Source organism: Crocuta crocuta, unplaced genomic scaffold (assembly GCF_008692635.1).
Source record: "Crocuta crocuta isolate KB4526 unplaced genomic scaffold, BGI_CrCroc_1.0 scaffold48, whole genome shotgun sequence".
In the NCBI taxonomy this organism is placed as follows: Eukaryota; Metazoa; Chordata; class Mammalia; order Carnivora; family Hyaenidae; genus Crocuta; species Crocuta crocuta.
In genome coordinates, this window is record NW_027533089.1 from 9,605,478 (window position 1) to 9,632,520 (window position 27,043).

The 27,043-nt window shown below is 39.0% G+C and overlaps 1 long non-coding RNA gene across 1 annotated transcript in view; it reads right to left on the minus strand.

Annotated features, from left to right (window-relative positions):
- LOC144216723 (uncharacterized) overlaps positions 1-27,043 on the minus strand; it is a 69,115-nt gene that overhangs the window by 12,723 nt on the left and 29,349 nt on the right. The window contains exons 2-3 of the long non-coding RNA XR_013330726.1: positions 12,577-12,686; positions 1,713-1,770 (exon numbers count right to left, since the gene is read on the minus strand). This is a non-coding gene — a long non-coding RNA (uncharacterized LOC144216723). The remainder of the gene's footprint in view (positions 1-1,712; positions 1,771-12,576; positions 12,687-27,043) is intronic.

Sequence of the window (27,043 nt, forward strand, 5' to 3'; positions counted from 1 at the left end):
TGAACTTTTCACACATCTGTTACTACTGTAAAAATGGGCATTTCCTTGTTCACACTGTGAGCTCCTCCTCATCCTTCAAAGACCATTTCAGATGTTCTAGATATTCGTCTCATTAGTGCCAACATCGAAAGCTCTTTCTCTGCTTCACTTTACTTCTATTTCCATATTTCACTTGTCCACATTGTGATTCATTTAGCTATTGATTCATTTGTTTCTTCCTTTTAGTCTGGGCTCCTTGGAAAGAAAGGACTATATCTTTTACCTCTGTGTCTTATTAAAGAGCAGTCTCACGTTATAAATAGGTGATGAATCAACAATTAGAAGAATAGCATTTGCTTTTTTTTTAAACAGAATTTATATTTTGCCTTTTCAATGAAATACTTTTCCATTAGAGTTAGTCTACATATACTCATAGAGAAACAGGAAAACCCAAAGTAGATTGTTACATGTTTCTTTCTTATAAGATTTTTTCCCCCTTCCCTGCTTCTATAACTGCAGGAAACCCAGGACTCTTATTCTAGAGGGCCCTAGGGATCATCCTTCCTTAGTCCTTACCCACTTTATTTAATTCTGAAGTATGAAGGCATCTTCAGGCTTATCCTTAATATTAAGCCATAGAAGCACTTTCTGATTCAGACTGATGCTCTAGTCTTCTTTTCATTTGGACTGTTCACAAGTCAACTGTGATTTATTTTAATGGCAAATATTAGTTGCAACAGAAAGACACAATTAAAAGGAATGAGGTACTGATACATGCTACAATGTGAATGAATCTTGAAAGCAACATTCTAAGTAAAAGAAGCAGCCAGTAACAAAAAGATCATATATTATATGATTCCATTCATATGATATATCCAGAATAGGAAAATCTATAGAGATGGAAAATAGATTAGTAATTGCCTAGGGCTGAATAAGAGAGAGGGATTTGCAGCGGAAAGGGGATGGGTTTTCTTTTTGAAGAGATGAAACTGTCATAAAATTGACTATGGTGATGGCTGTATTCAACTGTTAATATACAAAACACCATTAAATTGGACATTTCAAATAGGTAAATTACTATATATATAGTACATGAACTATATCTTAATAAAGCTCTTTTAAAAAGGTACTAAAATATAAAGTTTTTTCCTTTCTTCTGAAATCTCTTTCTGGACTTGCACTGGTGTTGTCTATTTGATATTTAATGTTGTTCAATTTTAAAAATTTAAAATTTAAAATTATTAGCATGAATTTTTTAATGTTTCCTTTTATATTATGGATACCAGATTCAAATGTAAATATAAGAGCATTTAATTCATGCAGAGTTAACAAAATTACATGATTTATATGTCATAGTTCACAGATGTGCATGCATTTTATTCTTACCAGAACAATGAAAACACTGTACAAAACAAACCCAGTTGTTTTTATTTCCCTTCTTGTTATGCACACATTATAATAGCACTGTCTTCAGCTTATTGACGAGTGAGGAAGAACTGAAAGGGAAAGAACCATATAGGTTGCTCTTTCTCTTTCTTTCTATGTCATCATTTTCAGCATAAGCTGTTGGCTAACACAGGGCAGTAACATGAGTAAGAAAGGATAAGATGGGGTTCCTAAGTCATTAGTGTTTCTGAGGATCCCATTGCTTTCTGCCTTCAGAGCAAGTTCTGGTTTGAATGGAAAAGATGGCCACTCAGGGCTCCACTTCATGTTGGATGTAACATGCTTACCTTGTACTTGCTTTGCATCTTACTGAACTCCCAGGCTTTGTGGATCTCCACTGGAATTCTGTGTTCATAGGGTCAAATATAGAAAGTTATATGCCAACTCAGCAGCAAAGAATAGAGGACGTTCTTATCTCTGCCCATGCCACATTATCCCACCAGACTTTACTTACAAAATACAAGTTCAAAGAGAAAATAATTAAAAATTTCCAGATGGAGACAGCAGAGCATTAAACCAAATTGGGGGCACGTCTGAACATGAGTCCTGAGTGACTGCACAGGTTGTATGCCCATGAAGCTGACTCTGATTGAAATACTTTACTTCTAAATGATTTTAGATATATCTTTGGATAAGTAATGCACTGAGGACATAAAATCTCCTGAGTTCTAGTCTTTTTTTTTTTTTTCCAGCCAAGTGACTTTGAGCAAATGATATTTTAATCTTCAGGCTCTTGGAATTTAATTAGATGGTTTCATCTCTCTTTTATTCTGTCTTGACCTAAGAAAGCTAGAAGAGTGAATTAACTGTGTCCTTTTACTAAGCTTTTCCAGATTCAGTTTAAAGAAAAGTTTGGTAAAAGTGTATGCCATGCTTACTTGGATATTTAAGCATGAGTCTGAGTGGGGAACAGATTGCCCTGTACAGAAGGTTTTAACTCCCAACAGGGCTGTGGTTGACTGAGGGAACAAGGGAGAGGGTGAGCAGTTGGATATTGTGGGGAACATGGTTATGGTTCATTGGGGCATGTATCATGGTTCATTGGGGCATGCATCTAGTCTGGATGTACATCAGATAAACCAGGAGAGGTTTAAGAAAAAGCTCATCAACCCCCAACTCTCTCCAGAATAAATACATAAAAAGGTAGTTTGTAAATTAAAATTGCAGAGGTTCAATGATAAATTTTAAATGGCGTTTTATGCATAGCTAATTTAATGGCTTTAATGAGGCCATTAATAGACACATGTCATCTATACAAATCACCTAATAGAAATATTCAAGTAAGTTATTTATAATGCTATTTAACCAGAAAAATACTTTCATCAGGGTTCATATAATTAAAACACAGACACTTTTAAGTTATAACTATTACAACAATAGGAACTCAAAATATTTACTGAATGTAGAATTAAATGAAAGAATCCTGTTTTGAAGAAAAGTTGTTTAAGCCTGGTTGATGGGCCCGTAGGTGCCATTGAATGCAGTAATTTCTACTATCCATATTATATTAGTAAGAAATGCCTATTACTGACACTTCCCTTTCAGAAGTTTTTTAAAATGTTTATTTCGTTTTTAAAGAGAGAGAGACAGAGTGTGAGTGGGGAGGAGCAGAGAGAGAGGGAGACACAGAATCTGAAGCAGATTCCAGACTCTGAGCTGTCAGCACAGAGCCCGACATGGGGCTCGAACGCATGAACCGCAAGATCATAACCTTAGCCGAACTCAGACACTTAATCGATTGAGCCACCTAGGCACTCCTGACACTTCCCTTTTTAAACTACTATGTAATGATTCTGGAGTTTCATATATAGCCCTGGGACTGAAGCAGTAATTCAAAATATTTAAATGATGACTTTACATTCAATTTTATTTTAATAACATCATATATCAGTGCTTTGGAGATTTTTAAGTTTTCTCATAAGACTAAATTTATTCAACACCCTAGTAAAAGCTTTGATTATAAGTATCCAACAGTATAAAAAGTACAAAACAGATTTTTAGATTTCTAATATATTAATACAAAGTACATAATTACATACAGTACATCTTACAGGTAAAGAGGTGAAAGGGGAAAGAAGAAGCCTGTGGTAGAGGTCTAGTAATAAATAAATACAGAAGTAGAGATGATCCATAGTATAGTATATTATACCACCAATACTGCAGCCAAAATGTAAAAAAAAAAACAAAACAAAACCCCACAACAACAACAAACCCATTTCAAATTAAGTCAGGAGGAAGATGATAATGGCTGGGACTCTTGTAATACACCTCAAAGGCTATGGGAAAGCCAGCCCAACACACTGTGTAGTCTGTGTATATGGTGGCTGGTGGGTTTTGCCATAAGGAAGAAATATACAAATTTAAGTTTGGATTAAAAATTATAAAACTACAGGATGTCCGTAAAAAGTGGCTCACTTCTTATTGTTATTTATACTACACAATTTTGAAAATCCAGTTTTAAAAATAAGCATGGAGTTATGGTATTATAAGGTAGGCAAATGATCTCCCTCATTATGAAAAGTCTGAACTGGTGATACATTTTTTTCTGAACATTTAGAAAAGAGGCAAGGAGAGTACTTTGGTCTGGGTTCAAGTAAAAGGCTTTCAAATGAAGATTTTAGAACAGAAGAGCTCTCAGTGTTTTGAAGATTTAATTCCCAGAATGTATTTATAGTGCATGCGGTGTTTGATTATCAATAAATACTATTCTCTGACCAAATGTAAGTATTTTATTTACTTAGTTTCTAGAGTAAGATTTCCAGACTCTACTATATACCATCAAAAACATATTTCTGCTTCTTAAAAAAACATGTTTTCATCTTGTCAAATAAATCTAATGAATTTATTATTTTTCTAGATGCCTGTCCTTTTAAGGTTATAAACTTCACTTTTGTTGCCTTCCTGTATCACAAGCCCTGCTATCAAAACAACATCCTTTTAAAAAAAAAAACCCTGCATGATGCAAGCGTAAATTTTATCCTTGTGCAGATGGTTGATATACTACCTTTTGGTAAAGGGTGGCAGAAGCAGGGGAAACACAATCCCAGACCAATTTTCATGGCATTGTTCAAGTATAGAACAATCAGGGACCCCACCTGGGATATTCTTCTACATTAAGAATACTCAGTGCATGGGGGCGCCTGGGTGGCTTAGTCGGTTAAGCATCCAACTTTCGCTTAGGTCATGATCTCGCAGTTCGTGGGTTCGAGCCCCGCGTCAGGCTCTGTGCTGACTGCCAGCTCAGAGCCCGAAGCCTGTTTCGGATTCTGTGTCTCCCTCTCTCTCTGACCCTCCCCTGCTCGCGCTGTCTCTCTCTCTCTCCTAGAAATAAATAAAAATATTAAAAAAAAAAAAGAATACTCAGTGCATGAAAAGATGGACCAATCTAATCTTTTAAAATAATGATGCAGTCCGTTGAACATCTGACTTTTGATTTCGGCTCAGGACATGATCTCACGGTTGATGAGATGGAGCCCCACATGCACAATCAGAGCAGAGCCTGCTTGGGATTCTCTCTCTCCTCTCTCTGCCCTTCCCCCTCCTTGCTCTCTCTCAAACTAAATAAGTAAACTTTAAAATAAAATAATGATGCATTTAGCTGTTATATTTTTTAAGTTAAAAAAATGTTTAATGTTTATTTCTGAGAGAGAGAGAGAGACAGAGAGAGAGAGGGAGATGATAGAATGAGTGGAGAAGAAGCAGAAAGAGAGGAGACAGAGAATCCAAAGCAGGCTCTGTGCTGTCAGCACAAAGCCAGACTTGGGGCTCAAGCTCAGAAACCATGAGACCATGACCTGAGCTAAAGTCAGAAGCCTAACTGACTGAGCTGCCCAGGTGCTCCTAGCTATTATATTTTTTTAAAGAAACTATATAACTATGTAACTAATGCCAGAAAGTAAATTTAAAAAACAATTTTAACGTTTATTTATTTTTGAGAGACAGAATGTGAGCAGAGGAGAGACAGAGAGAGAGGGAGTCACAGAATTTGAAGCAGGCTCCAGGGTCTGAGCTGTCAGGACAGAGCCAGACGCGGGCTTGAACCCATGAATCACTAGATCATGACCTGAGCTGAAGTCGGCTGCTCAATCAACTGAGTCACCCAGGCTCCCCCAGAAAGTAAATTTTTAAAACTCCCCTTTCAGTTAAACTTCCTGGACATAAAACTGTGGATATCAAAGCTTTTCCTACACCTACTTTCCATTTCCTTTTTTGATTTCCATAAATTCCCATGGTATTGGAGTCCATATCCAGGGTACACCGTTATCATGGATGACATTACACCAAGCTTTATCTAAAAGATTCTTTATTTAAAGAAAATAAGTCTGTGTTAGTAATCCAAGAATCTGTAAATGATCGTTGCCAGCATTGACCATCTGTGAACTGGGAAGCTGCACTGGGGAAATGTTGCTTCTTTTTATATCAACCAGGCTGAAAGATCAAGGAAATGTTATTGCTGCAATGTTTCTTGATTAGAGCAGAGCAGCTGACAAAGATTTGCCGTTGTCCCCTTTAAGATGTTAAGTGTAGGCAGCATGATGGTATTACAAGTGTCTTCATAGATGACGGGACATTTGTACCCAAAAGGTATTCTCTACCAGTCTGGAGGGAATTTTCTTCTTCTTCTTTTTTTTTTTTTAATGTTTTTTATTTATTTCTGAGAGAGAAAGAGAGAGAGCAGGGGAAGGTCAGAGAGAGGGGGAGACACAGAATCCGAAGCAGGCTGCAGGCTCTGAGCTAGCTGTCAGCACAGAGCCTGAGGCGGGGCTCGACCCCAAAAGCCGTGAGATCATGACCTGGGCTGAAGTCGGACGCTTAACCGACTGAGCCACTCAGGCACCCCTGGAGGGAATTTTCTAGTAGAGTATCCCTGGCCAGTACTTTGAGTTGTGTAACTCAAGGTTTATAGCAATGATTTAGATCATGATTTTATTTTATTTTACTTTTAAGTTTTTTTAAACGCTTAATGTTTATTTATTTTTGAGAAAGAGAGAGGCAGAGTCAGAGACAGAGTAGGAGCAGGGGAGGAGCAGAGAGAGAGGGAGACACAGAATCAGGAGCAGGCTCCAGGCTCTTAGCTATCAGCAAAAAGCCCAATGTGGTGCTTGAACCCATGAACCATGAAATTATGACCTGAGTCAAAGTTGGACACTTATTTGACTGAGCCACCCAGGCACCCCTTATTTTTAAGTTTTATTTAAGTAATCTCTTCACTCAGTATGGAGCTTGAACTCACAAGCCTGAGATTAAGAGTCACATGCTCTTCCAACTGAGCCAGCCAGTCGCCCCAGTTTTTTTTTTTTTAATTTTAATTTGTTAATTATTTTTTTAAAGTAGGCTCCATGCCCAACATGGGACTTGAGCTCATGACCCTGAGATTCCAAGTCACATGCTCAACAGATGGAGCCAGCCGGGTGTGTCCCCTCCCCTACCTCACTCCCGCCAAAGGGATTTTTCAAAGCATAGCTCCACTTGAATAAAATATTGACAGAAGACAAATATATAAAATAGATGGAAAGAGAATGGCTTTGGTGAAGGTGAGAAGTAAACAAAGACACTTCCACACATCTTTCCAGAGCTCAGGTAATTAACCTAGGTTAATAATGAGTTTTTTGGAACTCATTCTGTGCCAGTCATGGTACTGAGAACTCTGTAATATGTTATCTCATATAATCGTCATCCCAATTTCTATGAGAAAGAATCTCCTATTAGCTCCATTTTATAAAGAAACTAAAAGTCAGAGCTGTTGTTAATTGTTAAGTTAATGGTCACACAGTGGTAAATAATGGAGCTGAGCCTTGACGCCAGGTTTCCTGACAAAGTTCAGGCTTTAACTGCCATAGTATTTGGCCTAGGAATGCATGCATGTTACAGGTGTCAAACACTGGGCGGTGCAGGGATATGAGAGGAACAATGCTGGCAATGGGCTCACTCAGAGCAGCTCAAACCCCAAAGCACCCCCATTCAGCCAAAGTACACTGGATTGATCTAGATCTGCTTTCTTATCTCTTACCTCCATCTCCTTTCTCCTCTGCCTGTCCTTGTTTCCTACCTATTCATCTGTGGCTTCTCTTACTTAGTCTGCAGCATCCCTTGATCAAATTTGGCACCTTGTGGTTAAACACAGGCTTCGCCCTATGATTTTCCCATTGCTTCTCTGATTGAATCTGACACTTACTTCTGCTTTCTAGGAGCCCAGACATCTGTTTTCAGTTTTATGATGCCCCAGGTGTGGCCACCAAAATGCCAGATGTGGGGAAACTGTTGGTACTGGGAAAATTAAGAGAGTAAACATCAAATGCATTCTGTTTCTTTTATTTAGAACAAAAACACAAGTCACTTGCATTTTGTGGTGAAAACAAGTGCTCTGGTTCCCACACTTACATGTGAACTTCTTCTTTCCTAAAAATTACTACCTCGAGCAAAAGTGTTTTAACATTGCTTTGAAAACAAAAAACGTTATTTATTCCCTACTAGTCATTAAAGAAATACTTGTAAGAAATGTGAGAAGCTTAACTGCATATTTCTCTCTCTCTCTCTCTCTATTGCCTAGTAAACACTTCAAATGCGATAGGCAGTTAATATTTGTATAGAATTGAATGTATAGAAAGGATCTTTCTGTAACCATCAACAAAAATGCATATAAAGAAAAATATTTAGGGGCACCTGGGTGGCTCAGTCGGTTAAGCGTCCGACTTCCGCTCAGGTCAAGATCTCACAGTTCATGGGTTCGAGCTCCGCATCGGGCTCTGTTCTGACAGTTAGCTCAGAACCTGGAGCCCATTTTGGATTCTGTGTGTGTGTGTGTGTGTCTCTCTCTCTCTCTGAACCTCCCCTGCTCATGCTCTCTCTCTCTCTCTCTCTCAGAAATAAATAAAACATTAAAAATATTTTTTTAAAAAAGAAAAATATTTGGTTTTTCAAAGAGAATTAGAAAAAAAATATTTTCACTCTGATTCTTGCATAGTTCTCTCCATGATGTGATCCAAATGAACTATGAGTTTAAAGAATCTGGGTTGCTACAGGAGACTGGCCTAGGCTCTTTTCATTTCAGCCTCCTAGAAAAGAGGCCTGCAGGGGCCTAAGAAGATGAGGCACCCACACTGCACCTGCCTGCATCTTACCCAGACCCCATTATCACTCATAACTTTCTGTCAAGGGATAGTACTTTTTTGAGCTTCTTTGGCCCTTGTGTCCACCATGACATCAAACATTCCTGTAATTCCCTGGGCCCAGGGAAGTACTTGCCTCTAGATGTTAGAGTAAGGAAGCACTGCCCATTTGCTTGCCAAAACCTTAGCTTTGATACTTTCTGTTGGGGTTTCAGTTGCATAATCAGTAACGTTTTCTAGAGCCCGAAGCTAAGTAAGAGAAAGGTGCAAGAAGTTAGAGATCAAAATATCACCTCAATTACGGACAAAGGCTGACTGGAGTATGTAGTTCAGCAGCAGAACTGGACAAACTGCCTTACCCACTCAAGGCAGAACTGAGAGACCCTATGCTATCCCTGTAAAATTCACAGCATAGAGGAACAGCCCAGAATGTACATTCTCAGCAGAAGGGTAGATTTCAAAGAGAATCAAGGAAAGAGCATGCTCATCTTCTTCAAAATTTACCAATTGATAATTCACCCCACACCCCATGGGGTAGTGTGGAAGGAAATATGATCTGAGGTACGAATATATACAGACCCTTGGCAGTGGCCCATGGCCTGACCATCTAGTCAGGAATATATAAAGAAAAGGACTAGAAGATTAGAGGCAAAGAGAAGAGCATGTGGCAAGTCATAGGGAATAGACAGTGAGTGTGGGGATTTTTGATTCATCTGTTAATGCCTGCTGCAGGCATCTAACACAAGTGCTGAACAAAGTAAACAAAACTTCTCAGCTAGTAGTTGATGTTAGCCAGCATTACCATTGTCAATCTTGGAACAGGCATGTCGGGAACATGAAATGGACTGTCTATGGTGGCAGAGATGGAGGCTATGAATAGGCCCAAAAGCATGGACCTCCACTTTCTAGGGCCAGTCTAACTATTGCTACCTCTGAATGTCAGCAACATAGACCAATACTGGGGTCTGCATATGGAACTATTCTTCAGAGACCAACTTAAGTGTCTTTTCTATTCTGAAAGAGCCAGTCATTCATCATCACAGGTAACAGCAGTTATTCCAAGTACGGGTTTGCCTTTCCTGTTCAGAGTCACAACCAGCACCATTTTCTGAAGGCTTATGGGAAGCTTGATTCACAGGCAGGAAATCCCACTCAACATAGCCTCTGACCAGGGGATCCATTTCATAGGGAAGAAGATGTGGGAATAGGTCCATGGCTCCATTTTCTGTTTGAATGGTATAGTCAGAAAACAACTTGGGTTTTCCATTTCACCTTTGGCATTACCTGAGTAGACATTACGGAGTTAACATTTTTTCTTATGTGCTGTTATGGGCTGAATTGTGTCATCTGCAAAACTGATGTGTTGAAATCCTAAGCTCCAGCTTTAAGAAACCTTTTAAAGAGGTAATTAAAGGGGCGCCTGGGTGGCTTAGTTGGTTGGGCATCCGACTTTCGCTTGGGTCATGATCTCGCGGTTCATGGGTTCGAGCCCCGCGTCGGGCTCTGTGCTGACTGCCAGCTCAGAGTCTGGAGCCTGTTTCAGAGTCTGTGACTCCCTCTCTCTCTGACCCTCCCCTGCTCATGCTGTCTCTCTCTCTCTCTCTCTTAGAAATAAATAAAACATTAAAAAAAAATAAATAAAAGAGGTAATTAAAGTAAAATGAGGTCATTACGATGGCCCTAATCCAATAAGACTGATGTTCTTATAAAAAGAGATTAGGACACAGACATGCACAGAGAGAAAGCCATATTAAGACACAGTGAGAAGATAGCCATCTACAAACCAAAGGGAGAGGCCACAGAATGAAATCAACTCTGTTAGCATCTTAATCTGGGACTTGTAGCCTCTAGAAATGTGAGAAGACAGAAATTCTGTTGTTTAAGCCCCCCTGATGTGGTATTTGTTATGGCAACTCTAACAAGCTAATACATATACTAAGTTAATAATAACTAACATAGTAGTTACCTTTAGAGTTTATAAAGCTCTTTCAGTTACATATCTTATTTGAATCTCATAACAACTCTAAGGTGGTTATAATTTTCACTTGGGAAATTGAGGACATGGGAGCCCCTAAGATCACGTAGTGGATGACAAAATTAGGTCAACCTGATTTTTTTTTTTGCTTTGCTTTATTTTATTTAATAGGCTTCATGCCCAGCATAGAACCCAGTGCAAGACTTGAACTTTCAACCATGAGATCAATACCTGAACTGAGATCAAGAGTCAGATGCTTAACCAACTGAGCTATCCAGGTGCCACTTGAGCCTAAGCATTCTGACTCCATCTCCTCTCTATCAAGTGGGACCTTCTCTTTTTAAAAACCATCAGTGGCCACATTTCTTACTTAGAATGGCATACCATGCCCTTCACATTCCAGTAGCCCTAGTTTTCCTGTTCCATCTACTGTCATTCATCTCTTCAGCCTCATACTTTATCAATACAGAATCATTCTGCTCATTAAATACACCTTGCTCTCTCATGCCATTGTGTGAACTGTTTCTCCAGCTGGGACACCTTTGAGGCTTTCTCAAGTTGACAAATAACAACACATTCTTCAAAACCCAGCCTAATATCACCTTCTCTGTTACCGTTCCCCTCCCCCCCCCACCCAGCTCATGGCTTTCTCTCTTATATGCTCCCATATTTTGCACACTTATCTACAATTGCACTTATCTCATGAGACTGAGAAGCAAATTAGAGTGAAAAGGGCCAGTGTTTTAGAGCCAGGCAGACATAGGGTCAACTTCTGACACTGCCATGTTTCATTCAGTCAAATAGCTTTTATTGAATATAAATTACATGAAAGGCATTGAGCCACGTCCCAGGAGTACAAAGATGACAAAGCTGTGCTCACCTGGAAGAAATTCAATCCTAATATAATCTAGTTGAGGATTCAAACATTAAATTAAAATTTAGAGAGACAAATTTATGGCTAGAGATATGTCCAGGGAGCACTGGACAAAGCATTGACCCTTCTTTAGGTCAAGGAAAGGTTTTTGAAGGACAAACAGGAATTAGATGATGGCAGGTAGAAAATTTCAGGCAGAGGATTTAAATATACCAATGAGTGAGAAACCAGCAAGGTAACTCTAAAGCCTTAGTCTCAGATGTACACTGACCTCTTGGGGTTGGTGGTAGGGTTAGATGACACATCGTATATAAATCTTCTAGCAAAGTGCCTTTCATTGAGTAAGTGCTCAAATAATTAGACTATTACTTTGTTGCAGTTATTTCTGCTTCTGTCTCTCCTGCTTGCCATGGAAGTTTGTTGAGGGTCAGGAACAGTCTTGTTCATCCTTGTATCATTAACTTCTGACACTGTGCCTGACATATAGTGAGTGCTAAGTATATATTAGTTGAATAAGTTTATGAATGCATGAAGGACTGTGTATGTGTTTCCGGATCTCATCTATTATAGGACAAAGGTAAGCAGTTTAAGGGGAAAAAAAATTACAGCTGCCCTTTTAAAATCTTCAGGCTTTTCAGAGTGCCTGGGTGGCTCAGTTGGTTAAGTGTCCAACTCTAGCTCAGATCACGATCTCGCTGTTTGTGAGTTTGAGCCCTGCGTCAGGCTCTGTGCTGACAGCTCAGAGCCTGGAGACTGTTTTGAATTCTGTGTCTCCCTCTGTCTCTGTTCCTCCCCTCCATGCATGCTCTCTTTCCCTCTCTCTCTCTCAAAAATAAATAAACTGTAAACATTTTTAAAAATCTTCAGACTTCAAAATTCCCCTTTTTCAATTAACAGAATAGTTAATTTTTATGTCTCTTGGTTTATCAGAAATTACAAAAAACTCTGTATTAAAAGATTCAAAGAGCAGTAGATCTAGGATAAGTCGATTTTGATGTGAAAAAAGAAAAGTAATAAATATTAGTATAAATCCATGGGGCTCCTGGATGGCTCAGTCAGTGGAGCATGTGCCTCTTGATCTCAAGGTTGTAAGTCTGAGCCCCACATTAGGTGTAGAGATTACTTAAAGTAAAATCTTTAAAAAGTATTCAAATCCCCTGATCATATTTCCTTCAACAGTTGTTAATACTTACGGAGACTTAAAACATCTACTTCACTGAGAAGTTGGTTGGTGATAGGAAGCTGGGAGACCAGTGTCTCAGAAACTCTTTTTCTTTCGTCTTGGCAAGTCCTAAGAGAGGATCTTGGGAACATGGTGAAAACATTGTTTTAATACATTTTATAAATACCATGTTATTTAACTAGAAGCTTCTAGGTCTTTGGTACAATCATTCTTTTTAGCACCAGAAAATGATAAGATAAATAGACATCAGTCTCCAAGGTCAGATTCTCTTGAAACAATCCCAAGCTATTAACTGAAAGAGTAATTAAACTGTAATTGAAGCATACTTTAAATAGCCTAACAAATCTTTGTCCAGTCAAGCATCCCTAGAGGAGACATTGTACTTCTGCATTAATCTTAAAGATACTCCAGCTGTATGTATAATCTGAATTTATACTCCAAATTACCAAATCCAGATTCTACTTTCTGCTGTTCAATCTATTTTCTTCAGTTTGTATGCAGATTCTGCCAAGCAGGTGGTCTGTAGCTTGCAACTGACAACACTTACCAGCTGTTAAATTTACACATTGCTCCAATTTATGTGCTTAATTGCTCTCCGTGCACTCAATTTACAGCTCATAAACCCCTCCCAAATGGTCCCCAAACCTCTCTGCCTATGATGGATTCAAAGTTAAATGAACCACAGTGTTCCTTGGTGGAAACATGAAATATCTGATTAATCTTATACTCTTTAAATGTTTATAATTATTTGTCACAAAAAATTTCTGAGTGTCTTCTGTAAGTTAGTTTTGGAGAGAAGTAAAAGGTTAGGTTCAGGAACTGCCATTTCATCTACTAGTCCCTTAACATCTTTGCTCTTTGAAACCAGAACATAAGGATGGAACCTGCCCTTATCTTTATATAGCGTCTAGGATGCCCAGGGAGGATCACAGAAATATTAAACACTTTGTAGACAATGACTACATCATTGCAAACTATTCCTATGTCAATGGCATCTAACAAAGGTAAAGAATACAGGTGCTGTGTCACGGTCTGGTGGGAGCATCTGTGAAGGCTTGTCTATGATCTACCTGGGAAACTGAATGCTGACCTTCAGAGAGCTCATCTTATTTAACTCTAACATTTTATGAATGAGGATACGGAGCCCAGAAAGTTCAAGTGGTTTGCCCAGCCAGTGAGTGATGAAGAGCAGGACAGGAATCTTAGGTCTTTGCTGCCTCAGGAGCCTCTTGACCACTTGACCACCCAGCCTCTTTTGTCCCCTAGTTTTTTACCATTAACTGCAGCAAGGATAGAGGGCAGTTTAAAAACCTTTTAAACCTTTAAAAAGACTTTTAAAAACCTTGCATAAGATACAGAAATGGATTTTTTCTTTTTCTTAAATTAAAAAAATGTTTTTAAAAAACATTTTTAACGTTTTATTTATTTCTGAGAGAGATAGAGAGAGACAGCGCGAGCAGGGGAGGGTCACTGAGAGGGGGAGACACAGAATCCGAAACAGCCTCTAGGCTCCGAGCTAGCTGTCAGCACAGAGCCCGACATGGGGCTTGAACCCATGAACTGTGAGGTCATGACCTGAGCTGAAATCAGACGCTTAGCTGACTGAGCCACCCAGGCACTCTTATTATTTATTTTTGAAAGAGACACAGGGTGAGTGGGAGAGGGGCAGAGAGACAGAATATGAAGCAGGTTCCAGTCTCTGAGCTGTCAGCACAGAGCCCGATGCGGGGTTCCAACTCACAAACCTTGAGATCATGACCTGAGTTAAAGTTGGTTGCTTAAATGACCGAGCCACCCAGGTGTCCCTGGAAATGGATTTTTTTCAGCCAACAATACCCAGGTACTTTCTGCTTTAAGCCAAACCACATTTGAAAATAGAGATTTATACTAGGCTAAATTATGGAGTGCTTCCTGACTTAACTTAAAAGGATTCACAGGGCTCCTGAGTAGCTCAGTCAGTTAAGCCTCCAACTTCAGCCCAGGTCATGATATCTAGGTGCATGGGTTCAAGCCCCATGTAGGGCTCTGTGCTGACAGTCCAGAGCCTGGAGCTTGCTTCAGATTCTGTGTCTTCCTCTTTCTTTGTTCCTCCCCTGCCTGTACTCTGTCTCTCAAAAATAAATAAATGTTGAAAAAAAGGATTCATTATTGGACTGTCTTAAAATCTGGGTTTTGTACTAAATTTTAAAGTGTCTTATGCTGGCCCCAAGAACACATTTTTATGTAAAATAAGGTATTTATGCATTCAAACCAATTACCAAGTGGTATTTATAAAGTGCCTAATTGTGTCAGATGCTATATGATTTTTTAAAATAATAATTACAGGGGCACGGTAATTATTGATCTCATGATCAATGACTGGTGGGTTTGAGCCCCGCGTTGGGCTCTGTGCTGACAGCCAGCTCAGAATCTGGAGACTGTTTCGGATTCTGTGTCTCCCTCTCTCTCTCTGACCCTCCCCTGCTCACGCTCTCTCTCTCTCTATCTCTCTCAGAAATAAATAACACATTAAAAAAATAAAATAAAATAAAATAATAAGTACAATATAGTCTTCCCTACTGACAAGGAGCTTGCATCTTAGTTGTGGGCACAAGATAAGCAAATGAAACAACTTGAAAATGAAATAGTATATAATGAAGTTAAATGTATAGTATGGAAAATTTGCAGGATATGGATAATTTAAAAGGCAAGTGAAGGTGCGCCTGGGTGGCTCAGTCGGTTATGTGTCTGACTTTGGCTCAGGTCATGATCTCACAGTTTGTGGGTTCCAGCCCCATGAAGGGCTCTGTGCTAACAGCTCAGACTGCTTTGGATTCTGTGTCTCCCTTTCTTTCCGCTTCTCCTCTGCTCACGTTCTCTCTCTTCTTCAAAAATAACATTCAAAAAAAATTTTTTTTAAAGGCAAGTGAAAAACTTTATGACACTCAAACATCTTTGTGCTAATTTTATTTGTATACTTTTTGTTTATTTATGGGTTTTTCATAGCTCATTTCTCTTTAGTGCTGAATAATATCCCATTGTTTAATCCAAATGATTAAAGATCCAAATGAGAAACTATGACCAGTCATTTGGCAAGTTTGTAAGAGTTTTGACACCCCCTAGTGGTCAGTCATAATAGTATGCAAAGTCTGAACTGTTTTCAACAACTTTTGATGTTGTAAATAATGGGGAAATTTTTTACTTAAAACTATTTTTTAAAGTTTTCTTTGAATAACAGTGGCCACATAGTATAGTGGTTAACACTTAATCTCTGGAGCTACACTGCCACAATTGAAACACCAGCTGCTTTCCACTTATTTGAGCCTGGGCAGGCAAATGACCTTAATCTTTCCAGGTTTCAGTTTCCTATCTGTAAAATGGAAATAATAATAGTACTCTATTCATGACATTGTTATAATTAACTTAGCTAATTAACTTAGCTAATAGTGCCTATCACACAATAAGCATAATATAAATGTTTGGTAAAGAAATTAAAACAAATCACTATAATCACAATAAAGATCACCTTTATATTTAAGTTTACAATAATTTATATTTTTGCTAACTTGGGAAAACTAACTTCTCTGGGATTAAGTTCCTTTAATGGTAAAAAAAAGTTATATGCCAGGAAAAATTTTAAAATAGACTATGTACATATGTATTTAAGACTTTTAGAAAAGTTTTATCAACATCCCCAAGAGACAACATTTCTTACAACTGATGAATCTATTGACACAACATTATAATCCAAAATCCATAGTTCACATTATGATTCACTCTTGATGTTATAGATTTTGTGGGTTTGGACAAATGTTTTCCAGAAGGTCAGATAGTTGAAATCATAGAGTATGTAGCTTTTTCAGATGGTCTTCTTTCACTAGTAATGTGTATTTAAAGTTCTTCCATGTCTTTTCATAGCTCATTTCTCTTTAGTGCTGAATAATGTCCCATTGTTTAAATGTACCACAGTTTATGTATACATTCACCTACTGAAGGACATCTTGGTTCCTTCCAAGTTTTGGCAATTGTGAATAAAGCTGCTATAAATATATATGTTCATACTTTTGTGTGGACATACATTTTAAACTCCTTTGGGTAAATACGAAGGACCATGATTGCTGGATCATATAAGAGTATGTTAAGAGCTTAACAGTATATGCCAAACTGTCTTCCAAAGTGGCTGTACTATTTTGCATTCCCATTAGCAATGAATGAGAGTTTCTGTTGTTCCAATCCTTGCCAGAATCTGGTGTTGTCAATGTTTGAATTTTGGCCATCATGATAGGTATGTATCTCATTGTTGATCTTTTCATATTACGATGACATACAATGTAGAGCATCTTTTCATGTTTATTTGCCATCTGCATATCTTCTTTGGTCAGGTGTGACTATGTTTTTTAAATTAAATTAAATTTTAGAGAAAAAGCGTGAGTGGGGAAGTGGGGCAGAAGGAGAGAAAGAGAATCTTTAAACATTTTTTTAAAAATTTATCTTCGAGAGAGAGAGTCAGTGTGAGTGGGGGAGGGGAAGAGAGTGAGAGAGGCACAGAATCCTAAGCAGGCTCCAGGCTCTGAGCTGCTAGCACAGAGCCTGACACAGGGCTCAAACCTAAGAACCACAAGATCATGACCTGAGCCAGAGTTGGACGCTTAACCAACTATGCTACCCAGGCACCCCCAAAAAGAGAAAGAATCTTAAACAAGTTCCACACTCAGCCTGGAGCCTGACACAGGGTTCAATCCCACAACCCTGGGACCATGACCTGAGCTGAAATCAAGAGTTGGACACTCAACTGACTGAGTCACCCAGGTGCCCCAAGGTGTGACTTTATTTTTTAGGACAGTTTTAGATTTACAGAAAAATTGACAACATAACCCATAGAATTGCCATATACCCTACACCCAGTTTCTCCTATTATTACCATATTATATCTGTATTGTACATTTGTTACAATCTATGAACCAATACTAGTATATGATTATTGACTAAAGTTCATAGTATATTCATATATTCTTAGTTCTCACCTAATGTCTTTTTACTACACTAAGATCTCATTTAGGATGCCACACTGCACTTATGTTTGCAGGTCTCTTTAAGCTCCTTTTGACTATGACAATTTTTCTGACTTCCATTGTTTTTGATGCCCTTGACAATTTTGAGGAAGACTGGTCATGTATTTTGTAGAATGTCCTTCAATTGGAACTTGAGGTTTTCTCGTGATTATATTGGAGTTACAGAATTTGGGAAGGAAAATCACAGAGGCCAAGTGCCATTTTCATCACATCATATCAAGGGTTTATACTATCATCATGATTTATGACTGCTGGTGTTGACATTGATCACCTGGTTGATGTAGTTTTTGTCAGGTTTCTCCACTGTATGGTCATTCTCTTTTCTTCCCTTTCCATAATCTTTGAGGGGAAGTCATTATGTGCAGCCTTCATTTAGGGAGAAGGCATTTATGTTCCCTCTTCCTGAGGGCAGATAGTCTATGTAAATTATTTGAAATTCTTCTGCATGGACAATTTATCTCTTTTCCTTCATTTATTAATTCATCTAATTATATCAGTATTGACACATACATATTTATTTTATTCTTTGGATTATTATCTAATATTACTTTCATCTATCTATTTATTTGCCAAAATTTTTCCACCTTTGGTTACTGGAAATTCTTGCAGTTGGCTTGTCTTCCCCTTTTTAAAATCATATCCTTACTTTTTGGCACTACAACATGCTCCAGGCTCACCCTTTATATTTCCCGCCCCAGTCCTCAAATCAGTCATTTCTTCAAAGAGCCCTAATTCCTTTCCCTGGAGAATGATATTAAAAACCAAGGTCTGGGTGTTAGGTGTGTTCATGTTAGGGGTGTCATTTCTTTTAGGACTTCTCAGTTAACAGATCAGAGAAATATATGTTTGTATAGTTATTATACATATAGATACACACATATACATAATATGCATCTAATATATGTGTCTATATTACCTAAACCTGAGATCCTACTGATGTCTTCAACTCTAATCCATCACCACATGGATTATTCTAGCCTCCGGCTCTTGCTTATCTAGAAGTTTTCATTCCAAGCAGATACTTGGCTACCACCACCTGCCATCTCTTTACTCAACTGCCTCTTCCAGTATACACATAAAGCAGTATTGTTACCCCATGCTCCCTAGTAAAACGACTTTATCAAATAGATAGTGTTCTTTTATGCAATTTCTTTTGCTTTCAGTTTGATAGATTCCATTCATTTCCCATTTCACTTAAGGTCAGCACCACTTCCCCCTATCTCCTTCAGTGAGGTTGTTTCAGAACATTGTTAATACAGTTAGAGATATCATGGTCTGCTTTTCTTCCTGGAGTTCTATGACCTAAAAAATTTTATGTTCATTCTCCTACACTAAGCTTCACTCTTTGTGTCATATAGTTCTACAGGTTTTGATAAATGCATAATATGCACCTACCATTAAAGTATCCTACACAAGGGGTGCCTGGGTGGCTTAGTTGGTTAAGCGTCCGACTTTCGCTTGGGTCATGATTTCGCGGTTCGTGGGTTCAAGCCCCACGTCGGGCTCTGTGCTGACTGCCAGCTCAGAGCCTGGAGCCAATTTTGGAGTCTGTATCTCCCTCTCTCTCTGACCCTCCCCTGCTCACGCTGTCTCTCTCTCTCTCCTAGAAAAAAAATATTAAAAAAAAATAAAGTATCCTACACAAGAGTTTCACCTCCCTAAAAGTCACCTGTGCTTCACTTCTGCACCCCTCCATCCCGAAGCCCTGACAACCACTCTTTTTGTCTCTACAGTTTTGCCTTCTCCAGAATGTCCTATAATTGGAGTCATACAATGTGCATCCAGTTTAGACTGGCTATTTCCTTTAGCAATATGCATTTAAGATTTTTCCTTATTGGGGCGCCTGGGTAGCTCAGTCAGTTGAGCATCCAACTTCAGCTCAGGTCATGATCTCATGGTTCGTGAGTTTGAGCCCCACATGGGGCTCTGTGCTGTCAGCTCAGAGCTTGAAACCTGCTTTGGATTCCGTGTGTCCCTCTTTGCCTCTCTCCTTCTCATCTGTCCCCCTCTCTCATATAAATATTTTTAAAAATTTTCTCCTTGTCTTTTTGTGGCTTGGTAGCTTATTTTTTTTTTTATCTGTGAGTAATATCCCATTGGATAGATGTACAATTTAGCCAGTCAGGCAGCATTTTAATAATTGAAAATGCAGAAATAAAGAAAAAAAATCATTTTTACCCCAGAGAAGCTTACTGTCTTTGGAGTTGGTGGCACATAAGTAAATTACAGCATGGTAAGAACTATGTTACATGTATAAGCAAAGTGCTATGGGACCCATAGGAGAAAGCAGATGTCTATGGGGAACGCAGTGAGGTGTAGGTACAGTGAAAAGTTGGCATTTGTCTTAGGCCCTGAAGAAAAAGTAGGCATTTGAGAGTGAGAAAGGAGAAGGAAGATGATTGGTGAAAAGAACTTGCCAACAAGTATTGCAAGAACGTGAAAGAGATGGTCTTAGGTCCTGGAAAACAAGTACAACTTTTTCCTAATCTGTATGCATGACCCCAGAGTTGGATTTGCAGGTCAGGAGAAAGGGCTTTGTGGTGCCCTTTTCATTGGATAATAGCAATGACAATGGCTCTGCTTACGAGCACCTACTATCATGTACTAGGCACAGTAGTAGGCACTTTACACATACTTTTCCCTCACAGAACTGGATATGTGTGTGTGTAACACACATACATGCAAAGATATGGAAGGATGCCTTCACTCTTTCTGTTGGAAGTTGATACTACTGATGGTGATTGCTATTAAGGTGTGTAGAAGTGACCTTAGAGATTCTGTCTTACATGTACAAAGAAAGACTGCCCTTTGAGGTCTCTTTTTCTCTAGGCCCCTTTAAAAAAAGCCATCACATTACCAAATATTGTGTTCTGTGGGGGTGCCCACCTCCTCTGTCTGGTCGAGGGATCAGCCCTCCAGATCACTTCATCTTCTTTACCTTCAGATTTTATATTTACCTAAACAATCCCAGAAATGAGTGATAATAGGAACTGGGATCAGTTCTATTATCAGTTTTCTTTCAAGAAAGTAGTAAAATGAGGTCAGCTTTCTGTGGACTCTACTTCATGTAGGTTCCCTTAAGAAAGTCAAGACAAATTTGTTGATCTGTGTTTGGGCTTCCTGCTTCCTACTCAGAGAGTTCAGATCTGAAATCCCCCCCCCTCCATGTTGACTCTATGATATGTGGCAAGACCTTGAGATTGGGCCAATGCTCCATGGAGGCCATCAGAAGAGCACTGTTCTGGAATAGAGTTCTCTAGGGCAAAGAACTATAAAAATGTGAAACTGGAAGAGTAAGAGCTGCCTCTGTTCCAGCGCTGTTTGATCATCATGACTTTTGGCACTGGAAGATGACATGTCAATTTGTACCAAAAAACAAATTACCAGTTTGGGACAATCTTTGACCAAGACTTGGCAATCCTACTGATGCTGCCAATCTTTTACGTGGTTCAGCCAATGCTACCAGCCAGGGAAAGTGTACTGAGTGACACATCACAGAGCTAAAAATAAAGTGGCAGTTAATTTGACACCCACAACTAGAAGACAAAAATGGAACCAACCAAGTGACTCATAATTAATACTATTTCCAACATTTTAAATACTGATGATTGGGTTTCTTGTATTCATTTCCCATGATGCAACTTCTCCAAACACTAAACTTAAGTTTGTTGTAGAATAAAATTTCAAGATTTAAGGAACCATAAAGTCACAAGTGCACAAATATCGATATGTGTCCTTATCCACATTTGTTTAGTTAGTATTTGGTTTATAGTCCTTATAAATGTATCAGTATTAGGATCATACCTTTCCGTTTAGGTAAAAAGTTTAGTCAAGTTAAACTAGAGCTTGTTGTGTCTACAACCAATTCTGCTACTCAACTGAAGCATCCCAAAGGTAGGTATGTGTTTTAAGAGTCCTTGTACCCTCCATGCAACAGACACTTCCAGTTGTCTCTAATAAACATGGTAATGCCCTGCTCCTCAGGGTTTTTTTTAAGTTTTTAATTAAATTAATTAAATTTATTTTTATTTATACCTGAAACTAATATTACACTGCATGTTAATATTAATTTCAGGTATAAAATATAGTGATTTAGCACTTCCATACTTCACCTGGTGCCCTCCTTAATCCCCATCACCTATGTAACCCATCCCCCCACCCACATCCCCTTTGGTAACCATGTTTGTTCTCTATAGTTAAGAGTCTGTTTCTTGGTTTGTCTTTCTCTCTCTCTTCCATTTCCCCCCCTTTGCTCATTGTTTTGTTTCTTAAATTCCACATATGAGTGAAATCAAATGGTATTTATCTTTCTCTGACTGACTTATTTCACCTAGCATAATACTCTCTAGCTCCATCTCTGTCATTGCAAATGGCAAGATTTCATTCTTTTTGTGGCTGAATAAATATAAATATATATAAATATAATAAACACACAGATATATACATAACACACATCTTTCTTTATCCATTCACCAATTTTTTAACTTCATATTCCTTTTTTTAAAGTTTATTTTTATTTATTTTGAGAGAGAAATAGAGAGCAGGTGGGGGAAGGGCAGAGAGAGGAGGCAGAATCTGAGGCAGGCTCTGTGCTGTCAGTTCAGAACCTGATGTGGGGCTTGAACTCACAATCTGTGAGATCATGACCTGAGCCAAGGTCAAGAGTTGGAAGCTTAACTGACTGAGCCACCCAGCTGCCCCTATCCATTCGTCAACCTATGGACATTTGTTCTGCTCCCCAGTTTCTAAGTGGGTCATATGGCCTCTTCGAATAAAGACCACATGTCCTTAGCCTGCCTTGTAGATAGATAGGTATGGCCTGATAATTAAGGCCAGACAAATGATATGTAAGTGTGATATAGCAGTCTCCAGGAACCTTCCTTAATTTAGCTTTCTCCTCCCTTCCTTCTTTCTTCCTCCTGGCTGGATGGTGAGCAGCTCTCTTGGGCCATGAAGTGATCTTAGGACAGAGGCCAGGCCTGGAAGAACAATTTCATGGAGCAAAATCACCATGCTAGTTCTCGCTTGCCTCACTCTTGACTTTTATGTGGGACAAACTTCTATCTTTTTCAAGTCACTGTCATTAGCAACTGGACATAAATCTAACTGTTAAACCCTAAAATCTCTAGCATACCCTAGCATATAACCACCAAGGCAGAACATATAGTAATAAAAGTTTATTGAATAAATGCTGCAAGTATTAGGGCATGCATTATTTTTGTTGGCCCAGAAGTTCATGGGGTGAAATAGGAAAACAGTGAGGTCATCCCAAGGCCAGAGTGAAATGACCAGGAGACTAGCCATTGTCAGACAAGTAAGGAAGAAATAGTCAAAGCTAAGGCCCAGCAAAAGAAGGCATGACCCACTCTTGGGGAGCTGGATATACAAGGAGCTTGTGAATATCTATCTCTGGCCTGGAGGATAATGAACAAGTAGCTCAGGGTCTATGTCAGAGGTTCTCAACTGTGGACAAGTTTGCTCTTCAGGGGACATTGTCAATATCTAGAGACATTTTGGGTTGTCACAACTGGTTGGGGGAGGGGTCGTGTTGTGGGCACTTCGTGCATAGCGACCATGGATGCTGCTAAAAATGCTACTATGCACAGACAGCCCCCATAACAGATAGAATTATCCAGTCCCAAATGTCAGTAGAGCTTAGGTGAAGAAATCCCAGTCTAGCTGACTATAGCTGTGTAGGTTGGACCCCCAACTCCAGCTACTCCTGGAGTTCAGGCCAGAGGCCAGATGGATCATTTAGCCAGCCTGGATAACAGCTTGGAAACAGACAATCCAGACTTTCATGTTGAGCATCATTAACCAGACTCTGTGGCCCAGCTGAGTTCCTACCAATTGCTCCCAGAATATTAAATAGCTTATACCTCGAAGTTCCTCCCACCACACAAAGATAATTGTGCCCTACCTAAAGCTGAGACTGTGACATGCTCACAAGTCATTAAGGAGAATATGGGATATAAAACAGGTATGTATGGGGGTTCTGATATCTCAGGTGGAGAAGCCTCCTCTGATTCCAAATGTGTGGAGAGAAATCAAACTGGCAAGCAGCTTCTCCTTTTGTGTGTATCATCTGTGTCCTAAATATGGGAATGTCCCCACATTCTCAAAGCCAGGGCTTGTGCAAGAGATCCATGCCAGAGTGGCTGAGAGGGCAGATCTATTCTTGATTCTGAGTTGATTTGCTGTTTGAACTGAAATAACCCTCTGCCTTTTCCAGGCACCAGTTTTCCTTATAGTGTGAAAGTCAAAATGATCATTAGCTGGAGGGGAGACCTGAGGGAAAGAGAGAGGAAGAGCAAGCTTTGATTGAACCCTCTGGCTGTTAGGCACTATCTGCATAAATCAGATCTCTTAAACCTCAGAATATCCCTGTTGGCCTGTAGTACTGTGGAAACAAAGTCCTATTTATATTCCTGCATCGACGTTAGCATCCATACATCTGTTTCTCATATTAACTGGATTATAATTACTTTTGTTCCTCAGAAGTTTATTTGCCCAACTGCATTAAATATTAATTGAATGCTTATTATGCACAGAACACTATGCTTGGTGTTATGTGGCCTCTGCCCACAAAAGGCTTTCATTCCAGTGGGGAAGCAGACAGTCACACAAATAAATTATTATACAAGGTAGAAAGTCATAATGCCGTAAAAGATACATAAGCAAAGTGTTATGGGGCTATAGGGAGTGGAATAATCAATTTTGCTGGAAGAAGCAGATTCAGTCATTCATTATTTTGTTTAAAATATATTATTGAAGCTCTGATATATGCCGGGCAGTCTGCTAAGTTATGGAAATTCAAAAATGAGTGAGACCAAAGAGCTTAACTGAGTGGGTAAGAGATGTGTATCAAGAAGTGGCATTTGAGCAACATTATGTTAAAAGTTGTTCATAATCCCTCCAAAGGTCACGTATGTGGGTGGGGGGAAAAAGCATCACTCAGGGCACCAAATCAGTCTCAACATAGCTCCCAATCACTGCTCAAATCCCAATTTCCACCCATAACCATACCTGTTTACACTTTAATTTAGGAGGTGGCTCCCCCCCAACTCTGCTCTGTCACGTAAATCTTCCATGAGGAGTTTTTTAATGGATGTGCTATATTTCTCCCGTTAGCAATTGTCTACATTATTTATGCTGGGAAACTATTAAAATGACACAATAAATATCCTTATACATGTGTCTTCGTGTGCCTGTCTATGGACTAAAGCTTTAAACTGAGGTTGTAATAAATAAATTTCAAAGACCAGTCACCATTTGACAGGGAGCTCAGATTACTAAGGAGATGTAAGGTGTATGACAGAGCGCTGAGCCTCCAAGAGAAACAGGCAGAAAGAGAAAATGGAAAGTTCTGAAGACAAACTTTACCTGCCTCATAATTTTGTGTAAAGGCAGGTCTGTCCATAACCTCAAACTGGGATTTGCCAAGTGGATCTTTACCCCTTTTAGTATCCCGTGTCAGAGAGATTCATTTCTATCTGTCTAGCATGAACGAACAGGCGAGCAGAGAGGTAACTAATGTTCAAGAAAAACTTAAGATCCATTAACTTTTATCCTGTGATTGAAAAAGATGGGCCCTGTTCAATTTTGGCTTTTGAAGGTAAGTGCTTTGAGAACCTTAGGTCGGATACAATCATCAGAACCTGTGTGGGAATCCAGATCATGTTACTCTTGTGATTCTAGTTTGCTGAAGGGTGTGGTGAGGGTGCCAGCACAGGGAAGAGAGGAGGGCAAGGAGCCCTCCCCCCACCCGACCCACCAGCTCAAAAATATCCCCTCTTCAATTCCTGCCAGGAGACTCAACAAATGATTCAATCTTAAAAAAAAAAAGAAAGAAAACTAGATACATTTCGCATACCATAAAATTCACCAAAGAATGTACAATTGAGTGGCTTTTTTGTATATTTACAAGGTTGTAAATCATTTCTACTATCTAATTCCAGAATGCTTTCATATTCCAAAAAGAAACACCATATCCATCAGCAGTCTCTGTCCATCTCCCCTCCCCCAGCCCCTAATCTTCTTTAAGTCACCATGGTTTTGCCTATACTGGACATTTCATATAAGTGGAATGATACAATATGTGGTTTTATGTGACTAACTTCTTCCAGTTGGCATAACATTTTCGTTACTGTTAAGAGGCTTTACTGAAATAAACTGATGGAATGAATAGCTTAAACATTTTTTCTTCTTCAACTCCAAACTCACATTCTTGGCACTTTCAGTTTCTAGGCCTAGAGTTTACCTTTTTTTAAAAAAAATAATTTCTTTCGAGGGGTGTGTGGGTGGCTTAGTCAGTTGGGCATCTGTCTCTAAATTTTGGCTCAGGTCATGATCTCAGAATTGTGGGCTTGAGCCCTGCATGGAACCCCCATGTCAGTCCCTGCATGGAGCATGGGGCCTGCTTAAGATTCTCTCTCTCTGCCCCTCTCCCCGACTCACACACTCTCCCTCTCTCTCTCTTTCAAATAAAAATTTAAAAAATTTTCCTTTTGAATATAGTTCTAAAAAATCTGTGGAAAGATGTGAATGTGACCTTGTGCCAGGTTTCTACTTTCCAGAGCCATTTTAGATTCAGAACTGATTATATATTATCTCTAACCAGCACAGTGATTCAGTTCTTTGGAAGAATAGAATTTTAATGTCTCTTTCTATTAATATCTTGCATTTTTAATGCCTTGTAGAGTAGATTAGTCTTAGAATCCACAAAATTTATGATAAAACTTCTTTGATTGTGAAATTCTCTGCTGGATTTGGTAAATACTCTACACCTCTTTTTACCACTCAGAATTTAAGCAACTACATGACTGATATTGTCTGACTTACACAATTATCCAGGTATGCATGTCTGCTTTGTGCATTGTTATATATTTCCCCAGTTTCTAGCACAATAGGTAGGTAGCATACAAAGTGCTCAATAAGTGCCTGTTGAACAAATAAATGGATATGAAGCATTTAAGAAATCCCTGCTTGTTAGGGCGCCTGGATGGCTCAGTTGGTTGAGCGTCCGACTTCGGCTCAGGTCATGATCTCATAGTTCATGTGTGGGTTCGAGCCTGCTGACAGCCAGCTCAGAGCTTGGAGACTGTTTCAGATTCTGTGTCTCCCTCTCTCTCTGACCCTCCCCTGCTCATGCTATCTCTTTCTCTCTCTCAGAAATATATAAAACATTAAAAAAAGATATATATAAAAAATTAAAAAAAAAGAAATTCCTGCTTGTTAAAAAAAATCCCTACTTGTATATTGCCTAAGTTAAGATTTGGTCTAATTTCATTTGGGGTGAGTATTTCTAACAATACACATAATAAAGCACTGGGAACTGGGAGACTGGCCTGATCAGACTTGGGTCCCAGGCCTGCCAAGGGAGAACAGTATTAGGACTTGAATGGGAGCACATCTGTTAAGGAAGAG